At 40.9% G+C, this 11743-nt stretch overlaps 1 long non-coding RNA gene across 3 annotated transcripts; it reads right to left on the reverse strand.

Moving 5' to 3' along the window:
• Nucleotides 1-1741: 1741 nt before the first annotated feature.
• On the reverse strand, nt 1742-3103 carry LOC143718377 (uncharacterized). 3 transcript variants are annotated; one of them, XR_013196336.1, is made up of 3 exons: nt 3031-3103; nt 2865-2952; nt 1742-2130 (listed from the first exon to the last, which is right to left on the reverse strand). It is a non-coding gene; the product is annotated as an uncharacterized LOC143718377 (long non-coding RNA). The 3 variants fall into 3 exon arrangements; XR_013196334.1 differs by having other exon boundaries at nt 2758-2952; XR_013196335.1 differs by adding an exon at nt 2758-2795 and having other exon boundaries at nt 2865-3097.
• Nucleotides 3104-11743: the final 8640 nt, after the last annotated feature.

Genomic DNA, 11743 nt, shown 5'->3' on the forward strand with positions numbered 1-11743 from the left:
TATGTGATCAAAAAAAAAAAGCTATATGAAGTCAAAATTACAAGGTGAATTACCAGTAAAAGGGAACAGCTTTAAATCCCCCCTCTGCAAATCAGTTGAGCCGATATGTTTAATAGTTTAACAAACATTAAATAAATGGCAAAACTGAAATTATACTTTGACTATTTTACCTTCCTCTCTTCTTCATGTTGTACTGGCTCGGCACTACTGTGCCATCAATGCCACAGGGCCAGTACTGCAGCGGTACTATGGAGGGGAGGACACTCGGCCAGACTTCAGGCTGAGCAGAGAGGCCATGCAGCAGCTGACGGTGGCCCTGAAGACTGACAGGCAGCACGGATGGGGCCCGACCCTGGAGACACTCGTGTTCCTGTTCTGGCTGGCAACCGGTTCAGCCTACAGAGTTGTCTCCAGGGTCTTCAGCATTCCTCTTCCCACGGTACACAGAGTTGTCCACAGGATGGTGGATGAGGTGGTGGCTGTGCTCCCCCAATTCATTCACTTCCCCCGCACACAGGAGGAGCTCCAAGTTGTTGGTGGTGGTTTTGCTCGCTTGGCTAATCACCAAGCATTTGGCAAGGCAGCAGGGGCAGTAGACGGCTGCCATATAAGAATAAAATGTCCCGGCGGCCCTGATGCTCATGATTATAACAACAGAAAGCTCTTCCCTTCAGTGGTGCTCCAGGCAGTCTGTGACCATCATGGTCGCTTTATTGACATCTTTGTGGGTTACCCAGGAAGTGTGCATGATGCACGCATCATCAAGAACAGCCCCATCTACACTAGGGGGACTTACCCTCCACCTGGGTATTTTCTCCTAGCTGATGGTGGCTACCCATGTCTACAGGAACCCCTGGCCCTTATCAAAAACCATATAAGAGGCCAGTGAGAGGCATGGCAGAGCAAAGGTTCAACTACCATCATTCCAGAGGTCGCACAATCATTGAGCGTGCATTTGGAATGATGAAAACCCGCTTCAGGTGCATCTTTTTAGAAGTACATACACGGTTTGTACCTAAGGTAATAAATCATTGCAATATTTATGTAGTGAATTTCTTAATCAAATCATAGTATCCTACTCAAAATAACAGTTAATGCTTAACAACTGCTAAAGTCACACTATCTTCTGTTCATGTTTTTTCATCTGCCTTGTGCACAGGTGGTGACGGCATGTGCGATTCTGCACAACATTTGTGTTGGTGTCGGGGATGTGCTGGAAGAGGTTGTGGAGGAGGACAACTAGCCACCTGTGGAGCTTGATGGTGGGGAGAGGCGGAGTGGAGCTGCTTGGCGGGCTGCGCTGACCAACGAGGTGTCTGCACTCCACGAGGCACCTCTTGATCATGACTACTTTCGTATTTGGTTGTAAATGTTTAAGTTGTTTGTATATTGTTGTAGATATGAGAATGTTGTTTAAATGAATTTGCTGCTTCATGTATATAGTTGTCAATATAGAAATGTTTAAATAAAAAAAATGTGTGTAACAAAGATGAAATTAATGTTTTTTTGTAGAGCTTAGAATACCTAATCACAAAACAAAAATAAGGGTGAAAATATTGTTCAATACATTGTTTTAGGCTTCACATGCTAGTTATTTGTTACCAAGTTTTTTTTTATATTGCAGTCTAAAGAACAAGGTTTTTTAAAAATGGATATATTAATATTAACTTAATTAAATAATTAAGGGGCAAAGACAAAACCAGTTCAATTTAATTGACTTTATTTTTTATTTTTGCGCCAACCTCTCCAACAGCAAAAAAAGCGGTTTGACCTCTCTCTGGCCTCGGCTTCCCTCCTCTCATCTGCCTCCCTCTGGTATTTAATATCCTCCTTTAGTAGCTGTAGGATTGGATCTTCTCGCTCCCTTCTCCTTTTCTTTCCTCTGTGCCCTGCTCTCTCTTTGCTGCTGTCTCTCACTCTCTCCTCATCCTCATCCTCGTCTCTCCCTTCATCTACCTCTTGTGCAGTGCTTGGCCCTGGTTTTTCCACTTGGATCGAGGCAATAAGGCAAGGGGGCGAGACTGCTGCAGACTGCCCTAATGCCTCGTCCATGAGGGGAAACCAGGGCCAATTTGCTGCCGTCGCCTTGCCATCCTCTGTCCCTTGACCTGTGGCAGGACACTTACATTCCTAAGCAGTGTAGATCAAAAAGATGTGATGATGTACACTACCGTTCAAAAGTTTGGGGTCAGTACGATTTTAAATGCTTTTAAAAGAATTCTCTTCTGCTAACCATGGCTGCGCTTATTTGATTAAAAATACAACAAAAATCAGCTTTAGTATTAAATATTATTCCAGTGTAAATCAGCTGTTCTCTATGTGAATATATAGTAAAGTGTAATTTATTCCTGTGATCAAAGCTGAATTTTCAGCATCATTACTCCAGTCTTCAGTGTCACATGATCCTTCACAAATCAGTATAATATGAGAATTTGATGCTCAAGAAACATTTATTATTATTTATTTATTATTATTATCAATGTTGAAAAGAATTGTTGGTCTGTCAGTTGTACAGTTTTTTTTTCAGGATTCTTTGATGAATAGGAAGTTCAAAAGAAAAGCATTAGTTGGAAATAGAATATTTTCTAACATTTTAAATGTCTTTACTGTCACTTGCGATCAAATTAATTATTCCTTGATAAATAAGTATTGATTTCTTTCCTCCAAAAAATAAAAATAATATTCTCACTGATCCCGAACTTTTGAACGGTATTGTTGTATTAGTACTATTGTACACTACGCTGCATCTATACTTACTGGAAGCAGGCCCAAGTCTGTCAGGTTTACATTCAAGGCTTACTTAAAAAAAATCACAAGTTACATTAAAATGTGCATAGACAATTATTTCCATACTTGTCTCCCACCTTGTACTTGGTTTTTAAATTGTCCCACTTTTTTTTTCCCTGGGCGTGGGAAACCCTCCCTTCGAGCCCCATCTTCTCCAAAATAAGCCTATGTGAATGACGGGGGAGAAATAAAAAGAAGATTACACAGCTATCACTTCTGAACATTAAATAATTTGCTTCTCACCGATATCCGTTCGCCGCGGTGTCTCTCCCCCCGGTAAACAGCTGCATGTTTTCTACACGGAGACGTATGAACGTTCCTTGGTCCCTGTTAAAAAAGACGAGAAAGCTATGAATAACGCGGTGAATGGTATAATATTAACGTTAAAGTACTTTGTACAACTTAACTAGCTATTTATAAAAGAAATGCCGGTGACGGCAACCAAGTTAACAATTGTTAAATGACAGGTCCGTTTCAGTTAACCATCATCAGTAACGTAATTTGTAATATCAATACGGTAGTAATTTGAACTGGCATTTAAACGTTAAATTTTACTTATATGTACTACGGTTATAACAAATGTATGGTAACGTAAATATACTTACACTTGAAAGCATATTTCCCCGTTTTCGCTCCGACTCCGCTAACGTCCGCCATTTTATTATTTTTTTGAACAAGATAGCAAAGCTGCGCGCATAGGATTGTGAGTGATTGAGAGCGTGAAGTCTAAACATATGCATCCTTTCCTGTGTATGGGATATTTTTCGAACGAAGGACTCAGCCCTTGGTTGAAATTCTGAGGATCCTCGACATTGGAACAGTCCTTCGACGGATGTCGATGAGGTAACATCCTTGAAATTCCGGCTTTCGAGGATCCTTCCTTGACATTGAGAAATGCCTACTGTCTCTGCCTGTTGTTTATAGCGGTGAACTGCGTTTGCAAACTTCGTCCGTTAGTGACTGAACTACTGTGAGCTGAGCTGAAGATTCCGTCAAAGTAACTCAATTTATATTGTATAGTATATATTGAATGACACCGTATTCTGTCAGATTCTGAATCTCAACGAGCGGTGTAGACGTGCCTGTTGTTTAAAGCGGTAAACTGCGTTTGTAACACTTCGTCCGTTAGTGAATCTTGAATCGCTGTTGTCGAACTCGGTCTGTGACGTCACATGGAACTCGCGCTGCCTGTGACGTCACGGCTGCTGCTGTCGAGCACGCATAATTAAAGGGATAGTTCACCCAAAAATGTAGAGAAAAAAATAATGTTATAATTTACTCACCCTCATGTCGTTCCAAACCTGTAAGACGTTCAATCATCTTCGGGACACAAATTAAGATATCTTAAACGAAATCTGAGAGATGTCTGTCCGTCCATTGAAACTCATTCACCCAAATTCTCAGAAGAGACTCGATCACTTTATATAATGAACAGATTGAATTTGGGCTTTTATTCTTTATTTTTTTTATTCTATGTTGCAAAACAGTTAAACCCTCTAAATTCAAATGGTTAAAGTAAATTGTATTGTTTTTATGGCCAAGAACGCACTGCATTTGTTTATTAATCAGCATTTATTCAGTGTTACACACTCTTTTTACACACACACAGCCAATACATTTAGAATTTTTACCAATTATTTAACCATGTAAGGTGTTTCCAAGTCACGAGTACAGAAAAGTGAAGACATCAATTCATAAATTAAACAATATAATCAATGAATAAATTATAAATGAATGAGAACATTTCATTTAATTGAAAGGACGGTCCCACTTATTTATTTATTTAGTTGGAATTCGGTCAGCTTAACTGTTGCTAAACAAAGCAAACAATACAATTGTTTCTTAACTTGCCTGTGATGTATGCAGTGGACAAATTATTATTTTGGACAGACAAATAAAACCCTCCTTTCAATGAACTTAAATGTTCTGAAAATGAATAAATACATAGATCCGACTAATGTCCACATGTAGTTTAATGGTCCAGTGGCAGAACATTAGTGGTTGTATTGTATATCAAGCAGGGTCACGTTTTTTTCTGCATTATGTTTTGTGATTTCACCGGAACGAATGGACAGTCTCCACAACGGATTGAAGCGCGCGTCCGTGTGAAGACTGTGCGTGAGTCACAACAGAACACTGTAGCTGTGTCCCAATGTGAAGGCTGCATCCTCCGAAGGCCGCGGACTTCGAAGGATGCAGCCTATTCGTCATTCGAAGGACGCACCATGTAGCCTTCGTAGGATTTCCTAATTGCGTATCCAGGTGTTCCCGATTACCGCTCCTGGCGCCTAGCAACGGTGCGAGAGTACAGCTGCCATCCTGATAATTCATTTGTTATAATTGAATGAACAGCTATGGATCCAGAATTGGCTATTGTCATTTTTTTGTTTTATATTTTACTGGAGGACATGGTGAGGATGTTTCAGTCATGTATTTTCGGCTTTAATAGCCAGATCATGGCCAGAGCTGGTTTGCTGTGTCCCAATTCAGAAGCTGCTTCCTGAATTGCCAGAATATACTTAAACCTGTTGAAGTATTGGGTGTTAACTTACGTAAATAGTGTAATGAAAAGAAAAGAAAACATACATAGGCATATAAAGGTACAAATGTTCACTATCTTACCTTGATGCGATTTTGTAGGCTAGTGTATTCTTTTTATTATGTAGCATAAATGGACAATATAAAATGATGAATGTTTATGTTTTATGATTTATGTTTATGTGTAAACATAAATGTATAAAAATACACAATTTAAGCTACTTCTGGTGGCCAAAGTTAGAGGCAGACATTGAAGCTGTAGTTAACAGATGTGTCGCATGCCAAGAACACCGTAACTCGCCAGCCCCAGCACCGCTTCATCCCTGGGAGTTGTAGAGCAAACCATGGCAAAGGTTACACATTGACTTTTTTGTGACGCATGTTTTTGATCCTGATGGACGCGCATTCCAAATGGATGGATGTTTACCCTGTGTAGCGACCGCAACTTCAGCCATCACGATTGAATGTCTAAAGAAGAGTTTTAGCAATCAAGGAATACCAATTGTATCCGATAACGGCTCATGTTTTGTGAGTGCCAAATTCAGAGAATTCCTGCAGAAAAATGGGATCGAACACATCACTTCTGCTCCCTATCATGCTTCCTCCAATGGTTGTGCTTAGCGCGCAGTCCAGACATTCAAGTCAATGATGAAGAAGGCTGGTAATGGTAGCCTGACCACTAAAGTGTCAAGAGTGCTATTTAGTTACCGCATTACACCACAGTCCACCACTGGGCTGTCGCCTGCTGAAGTGTTACAAGGCAGGAAGTTGAGATCAACATTAGATCAAATTCGTAAGGACCACAGAATGAAGGTGGAACGGAAACAGAGCATTCGAAAGAAACATCATGACAAGCAAGTTTCAAGGAGAAGTTTCCAGGATGGAGACGCAGTGATCACAAGGAATTTCACTCATGGACCTAAGTGGATCCCCGGGTTCATTACCAAGATAACAGGTCCTGTTTCCTACAAGGTCATGCTAGGAGATGGTAACATTGTGCGCAGACACGTCGACCAGATATTGGCCAGTTCTGAGGACAAGAACTTGGTGAAACAAAAGATCATGGAACCCCTGGGGCTGTCTGAACCTCCCGCGGCAGCGTCAGAGAGTTCCATTTCTGAGGGAAACTGCTGTATTCCAGAAGCAAACTCTCTGGGAGTGGCGAAACCTGCTTCAGAAAAGGTCAAACCATCAGTGATGGACATGCAGCCTCCAGGTACTCCAATGCAGTCACAATCTTTGACTGCACCGGCCCAACTGTCATTGAGATCTGTGTCGAAGCCAAGTTATTTGAAGGACTATGAGTGTTAAAAAAATATATATATATATATGTGCCTTGAACTTTGGTGTTGATTGTTACGCAGTTCCAGAATTTAATAGAAATGACTGACACATGTTTCATTGAAGTTGTGCAGGGAGATGTATGTTTTTCTCGAGAAGTGTATTCTGTTGAGATGTTAGTTTCCAGGAAGAAGGCAATAGCTTAAGTCCCTTAGGTGGAAGTATTAGGTCAGCTAAAACAGAATGTAGTGAGTAGCACAGGGCGGGGCTGGGTTAATAGTGTTTTTGTAGCCTGTCATGTTCATGCGTGGCTCATCCAAGTGTTCAGTAAAAACTCTAGATAAACGCTACCTCGTTGTCCGTCTTCCTTTACTAGTACCCAGGATACTACAGTCACATTCTTTCACTGGAGCGCTAACAAAGTTTTCAAAGAAAAACAAATGCTACTGAACTTGCCCTGTCGCAATTTTTCCATTCTTCATTGATTTGTTGGTCTACATCATTGTCTTCTGGGTACTAGAATAATTAATTGTGTCATTGCGTTCATGATTAGACGTACAGCTGCACACATATTTCATTTGAAGAACACGATTAAATATATGCACATGCACACTGCTGGTTCATGTTTAGAGCACTAGAGTATATGAAATATGTCTATAAAAACACGCTTACTCATCGCGGTGCTCCATGCAGAAACCGCTGTAATGCGATCTCACGCGTAATACACCGCATTGATTGGGTTAAAAGAGCTCTTTCTCATGAATAAATGCAGAGAAACGGTTGACGTCAGCTCATTCATCCTCTACTGGAGCCCTGGCAGCCAATCACCACTCCGGATATCATCTTGTCAGATTTCGTGACGTTGCTCCGACTTTGCTTTTCGAACCGGAAGACGGAAATTTCTCTCAAAAAATGCAAAAATAACTAATTTACACTCGTAAATAAACTTAATGAGTACTTTTAGTGTTTTTCATGATGTGCAGTCTGTAAATATCTGTTCAAATAATAAGAAATGTGTTTTGGGTTTTCATGACTCTTTAAAGATATGCAAATTTAAAAGAGAAGCTGCATGTTGTGTATGTTGGTATCTGTTCTGTGCTGTTGGATCTGCTTGGGGATCCGCCTATGCACCACTGGCTACAGAAGTCAGTGCTATCAGTGCTACCACTGCAGACAGGGCACGGGAAGAAGTTGGAAGAAGTTCGATTTTTTTCACATAGCAGCAAAATAGACCTAAAATACTCTGTCATTTTTGGTCATACAGACTTAAGAAATATGAAAAAATAAACTGTTAAATGTCTACTTTTTTATGTGTCCACTTACAATCGAAATAAAACATTGTGCTTTTGTAAAATAAAGAAATTAAACAGGGTGTGCTGTCTGGCTCTCCATCACAGTGAGCTTTTTTTCTGGAACACGTCTCTACACTTAAACAAAACTCAGCGAATACTATTCACCCAGACATGAGCAATATATCTTTATAATCATTTAAGCGTGTACTTTTAAATGATCTAATTCAAAACTAAAATAAATATTCTCTGTTTATGTAATCTATTTAAAAAGAGAGAGATGTCAGCTGTTCTCATTATCGTTCTCACAGCTCATTAATCTGCTAATGTGACACGCCCACGGAGAGCGCGCGCTATTCAACCGCAAATGATCTGAGGCAACACATGCAAAAGTGTAACCGCCCACACCAGCTCGATAAAACACATCAAGTATAATCAGATTAATGTACTATGTCGTCTTGCGAGGCTGTGAGGAATAATTCTGGCAAATTTACCTGAGAACAAGTGCTGGTATATTTTAACAGGGTGTCCGCAGGGTTTTAAAAAGTATTAAAAAGTGATTAATCAAAATTGTCAAATTTAAGGCCATTAAAAGTGTTAAATGTGGTCTCAGAGGTATTATTTTTTCCAAATTAGATATTATTTTTTCAGACCATCAGGTGTCCTATTCTGATTGAAATTCTATCTGCGTTCGCGTTAGTTCGTTTAAATATGGGCTTTAGCATAGCTGGGCACATAATCAAAGATCTTTCGTCTCCGTCTCAACTTATGTTTGATGCTGACGTCATATTCAGTGGTCGTTCGGCATCATCTCAGAACACTGCGCGCTCAACAGAAGTGGCTGGCTTACGTTTTATTTTAGACTTGCTTCAAGGCATATCTTCAACGACTGGACAACCATCGTCGTCTCCATGGGCAAATGCAAGTTTTCTGATAGCTGGGTGAATGACCCAGCGATTTAAGGACTGGCCTAGGCCTGTAGTAGGGAATAACAGGCAGGCTTATTGTTCGGTGTGTAAAAAAAAAAAAATCAATGTCAACTGGATGGGAGTTAACGCACTTCCGTCGCATATGCAATCCACTAAACATAAAAATGGAATGCGTGCTCGGAGAGAGCAGTTCATTCTGACAATCTCAGCTGTCTGTGAGGCTGCACTTCCACCACCACCGCCGCAGTGCCACTGTAGGCCTACTGGCCAACGCTATGGCTCCAGCAACGTCTGACCTCCGGGTGGCCATGGGCGCCACACCAACACTGCGCGTGTAGGCTCTGTGGTGTCTGAACACTGCAGTTAAACACCACTCATTGAACTCCAATGAAGGAATTTCGGAGTTGTTTAAAGAAATGTTTCCCGACTCTGACATAGCGAAGTCATGCACGTGTGGTAAAGACAAAACCGGGTACATCATCAGATTTGGATTAGCATCGTTCTTCAAAAAACAGCTTGTTGATGGCATCAACCAGGCTGGGCCATTCGTGTTGATGTTTGATGAGAGCCTCAATCAGGCGTCAAAGAAAAAACAGCTTGACATCCATGTTTGATACTGGGAGGATGACCGTGTCCAATCCAGATACTTTTGATCTCAGTTTTTGGGACATGGAAGGGCCGAAGATTTGTTGCATCACATAAAGGTAAGTTATTTTTTATATAAGGGACAGACAAGATGGCGCCGTTATGTCTGGCATGCCGTCTGTCGCTCTCTCAAGTTCTGTCGACCTTAGTGCTTTTATGCATGTCTTTTTTAATCACTGGCTGTAAAATAGTGTTGACATACGATCGTCAAACACTAATGAACATCCGAGCGGCTGCTGAAACTACCAGGTGTGACATTTGCCTGCCTCGTCCCTCTCCTTTGCCTACCTACACTTATCCTCCAGTGTACCAATGTTGGCGTCCTGCTGACTTGCCCTGGAAAAGGAGGTGTCATCGAAAACGGAGAAAACGCGGAAAGCGTGGTGGAGTTGCTGCTCGGCTTAGATCTTCTGCGTGGTCGTCCTCTACTATGTCAAACCGGCCTGGTGGGATCTGTGAACGGCGCGTTCGCCGGCGCCCGCTGAGCACGGGTGCATGGTCGCCATGTGCTGAAAGCCTGTCTCCCCTGAGGATGCCCCGCGAACGGTGCCACATGACTGTAATTTTCTTAACACCCCTCGAGTATCTGGCCGTGGTGGGGGGTTAGCGACAGTGTTCAAAAACAGTTACCTCTGTCGCTGTTTGCCAATTAGGACTCGCACAAGTTTTGAAGCTCAGCTGTTTCAACTTTCTCTGGTAAATCCGGTGGTTTTTGTTATTATATATCGGCCACCCCATGCAAATAAGGATTTTATCAATGAATTTGCGGGATTTATGGGTGAAATTGTCACTAGTTATGACAGAATCTTAATTCTTGGGGACTTCAATATCCATGTGTGCTGTGACTCTAAGCCTCTTTCAAAAGACTTTCTTAGCCTACTCGACTCTTTTGATCTTGTGCAATGGGTATCTGGACCAACTCATGTTCAGGGACATACTTTGGACTTGGTTTTAACTTGTGATCTATCAGTGTTGAACATCAAAATTGGTGAGTCTGGCTTATCTGACCATCTGCCCATATTGTTTTCTGTGCCATTTGATGGAACTACTGTTGATCATTCTCCACCACCACGTTGGACTCGAATCTTCACCGATCGTTCAGTTGATGAATTTTCCTCCAAATATGTACAATTAAGTACTGTTCAGGAAACTAACCTTTCTTTATGTCACTTAGATGCTGATGAACATCTAAGTGTTTTCAATACTACTTGTTTAAATATTTTAAATTCCATTGCACATTTAAAAGCGAAAAAACACAAGCATAATTCAATACCTTGGCATAGTGATATCACTCGTTCTCTCAGAAAGACCTGTCGAAGGGCAGAACGTAAATGGAAAAAAGACAAGACTACAAGTTTCATATGAAATTTTAAGGGATTCTCTTTCAGCTTTTCAACGAGCTGCTAAGGCTGCAAAGAGTAAATACCTCTCAGAATTAATTTTGCGGAATAGCCATAAGCCAAATATTCTATTCTCCACTATTGAGTCTGTTCTCCACCCAAATGTTAATCCTTTTCCCGAAGCATCTGTGTCTCTATGTGAGGACTTTGCAACATATTTTAACAGAAAGATCTCCAAAATTGCATCTACAATGCTTATTTCAGCGTATAAACTGTCTGATGTTCCATTCTCCTCTTCCACTTGGTCTGTCTTTGAGCCTGTTAATTTGAATACTCTATTCGAGACTATGTCTCGTTTGAAACCCACTATGTGCCCAAACGATGTCATTCCATCACGTTTTCTTGTGCAAGTTATTGAGACTGTTGGCTTTGATTTGTTGTCTGTAATTAACAAATGTCTCCGTACTGGGATTGTACCTTTCGATTTCAAACTTGCCACAGTGCAGCCTCACCTTAAAAAAACATGTTTGGACTCCACATTGCCGGCAAACTTTCGTCCTATTTCAAATTTACCTTTTCTCTCAAAAATTCTAGAGAAAGTTGTTTTAAATCAACTTCAGTCTTATCTGACTTCAAATTCTATTAATGAAAAATTTCAATCTGGTTTAAAATCCTGTCACAGTACTGAGTCAGCTCTTTTAAGAGTTTTAAATGATATCATGTTAACTACTGACTCCGGGCAGTCTATGGCTCTGGTTCTGTTAGACCTCAGATCTGCCTTTGATCTAATCAACCATGATATTCTTATATCACGTCTTGAAACATGTGTTGGACTTCGTTGCGCAGTATTACAGTGGTTTTGGTCATATCTCTCTGACAGGAGGTATGTTGTCAATATTGGACACCATTCATCTTCTGAAATATCTTTAAATTC

Source organism: Siphateles boraxobius, unplaced genomic scaffold (assembly GCF_051911475.1).
Source record: "Siphateles boraxobius isolate OS27281-9 unplaced genomic scaffold, OSU_SipBor_1 61, whole genome shotgun sequence".
Lineage (NCBI taxonomy): Eukaryota > Metazoa > Chordata > Actinopteri > Cypriniformes > Leuciscidae > Siphateles > Siphateles boraxobius.